Below are 2,500 nucleotides of genomic sequence, written 5' to 3' on the forward strand. Positions count from 1 at the left end.
CGTGCCAATACCGATCTTGTTCCAAATGTATTGGTCCTGAGCTTAAGGGCATCAATAAACCGAGATGGTTTGAGCAGCTCGTAGTGTGTGAGCCACACATTGCCAGTCTTGTTCCTAGAGAAGTCAAGAACTCCTTGTCCCTGACTCTTCAATTCTGCCCATTGTTTAATGTGGGCAGCTTTCAATCGCTTTCTCGCTTTCTCTATATCCTCCAAAGAGGCTGGCCAATTAATCCTCAGGGAATTGGCTATCTTTTTCAACTTCAACTCTCCATGCTCGTCAACCAGGCCAGAGACTGCCGGATCCGTTGAATTTTTCATTTTTATTGCATTTTTGAGGGTGCCGAGTTTTATGATATGCTCAAATCTCGGCAACCCAAGCCCCCCCCAACTTTTAGGGGCATAGAAGAAGCCAGTGGCTGTTGATGGCGTCAGATGGAAAATGGCCTTAACTTCCTGCCTGATCTCGCTATCCAGCAATCTTAAGACGCTGTCACCCGGCGGATTCACGAGTAGATGGTATATGTAGCGAGGGAGTATGTATTTAGTAATTAATTCTAGCTTCTGGCACGGCTTGAGCGAGAGTTTTCTCACTCTTCGCAACGTGCTCAGAAGTTCAGGCACTATTATACCACAATGAACACCTTTCCAAGGCCCCATTTTGGCGCCTAAGTACTTGAAGACCTCACCGGGATCCACTGATGGGATGATGTTATCCCCAAGTTTAATTTTTGGTTCACGAATGAACCATGTGTCCCTTTTGGAGACGATCTCGAATGTTTGGCTCTTGTCTCCAGAAACGTTCATACCGAGGCCTTTCAGGTACTCATGAAGTATGTTCATTTGGCTTTGTGCCTCTCCCTCGTCCGCGCCGAGTAACACTACGTCATCAGCGAAAGCCAGGACAGGAATTTTTCTATTAGCATTAACGTTGATGCCACTGGTTTTTTGTTCAACCAGATCCAACAGGGGCTCTAAACACAAGTTAAAGAGCAATGGGGACAGGGGGTCACCCTGTTTGACACCCCTGAGAATTTTGATCTTAACCCCCATATTGTCTTTAGATTTAATAATTGTATGACTACCTTCGTACATGTCCTTTATTAGTGCGATTATGGGGGCCGGCACTCCCTTCCTCGCCAGGCAAGGTTCAATAGCCGAGTGGGGCACCGTATCGAAGGCTTTAGAGATATCCACGATAGTGAATATCCCCCCCTTCTCTTTCTTACTGTAGTCCAAGGCAGCGCTCAACAGATCTATATTAATTTTACAACCGCTCTCGGCGGTGAAACCTTTCTGCCTTGGACTTAATACCGTGCCCCTTCTCAATCTCCCGTCGATTATGGAGGAGAAGATTCGGCCGAGAATGGGACCTATTGTTATAGGCCTCCAATTCTCGACCAGGCTGCTAGGCTTATTTGCTTTTGGAATTAGCGTCGTGCGATTTTCCTTCCATATGGAAGGAAAATACGATATATATAGTAGCATATTAAACAATTTCGCCAAAATGGTAGGCAGGCCAGGTATCAGAAGATGTTCTTTTTGCAAGCCATCTGGACCTGCCGCAGCCTTTTTTCTTATTCTTTTGATCCTCTCCGCCACATCCGCAACAGCAATCGGCGGGAAGATATCGCACAAGGATAGTTCAGAGGCTCCATTTCCTGGGATCGGGGCCTTGGTAGGTCCTGTTTGGCCCCATAATTCCTCATAGAGCCTCCTCACTTCCACGGCTTCAGGTGGTTCCTTAGCCGGCTGGAGGAAGGCCTGATCATTACTAACGATCGCTTCGGCCAACCTCTTCGGATTTTCCAGGAACAATTCCTGGCAACGTGCGTATGTATACCTTTTCTTTGCATTTCTTCTTTTCTTTTTGTTACTTGTTTGGTGACCAATCCTTTTTGATTTTTTATTATCATTATCTTTCTTTTCTTTAGCTTTATTAATATCAGCGATAGCACTATAGAGCACTGAAGGGATGAAATCGTTAATTCCGCTCACAAGGGATTCCCTATGTCCCTTGAGAGCGACCCAGATACTCGTCAACCGAGTGTTAACCAATCTTAAAACAGAAGGTACCTCGGTTTGTGTCATTATGGCTTGTTCTAGCTTTTCAAGCCATTCATCAAAATCTCCGTTGGTTCCAGGCTCATTGAAATGCGCATTGCCTGGATCAACGGGATCACACCCTCCCTCTGTCGCCAGAGTGGCCTCCTGAGTATTGTCCTCACCAGTTAATCTTAATTTTCGCCTTTGGTACTTGATTTGGTCGATAGTTTTTGTGGTGAGGACCTCGCTTATCATTTTGTTAGGATGCCTGTGATCCTTGTAGGTTTCACAGAGCTCCCTCAGGAGGGCCAACTCTTGAAACGTCCATTTTTTCTCAGGGGGGTCTGTTCCCCTTCGCTTGACGTTTCTAACGGCAGGGTGTGCATGCCGCTCGTGGGTAGACAGCCCCCTTTGTGTCCCAAAGCTCATGGGGCAGGCCTCACATTTGTAAGGTC

At 46.5% G+C, this 2,500-nt stretch overlaps 1 pseudogene; it reads right to left on the reverse strand.

Moving 5' to 3' along the window:
* Positions 1–2,500, reverse strand: part of LOC138189274 (uncharacterized) — an 8,078-nt pseudogene that overhangs the window by 2,006 nt on the left and 3,572 nt on the right.

Source organism: Bombus flavifrons, unplaced genomic scaffold, assembly GCF_040668555.2.
Source record: "Bombus flavifrons isolate JBK064 unplaced genomic scaffold, iyBomFlav1_principal scaffold0024, whole genome shotgun sequence".
Classification (NCBI taxonomy): Eukaryota; Metazoa; Arthropoda; class Insecta; order Hymenoptera; family Apidae; genus Bombus; species Bombus flavifrons.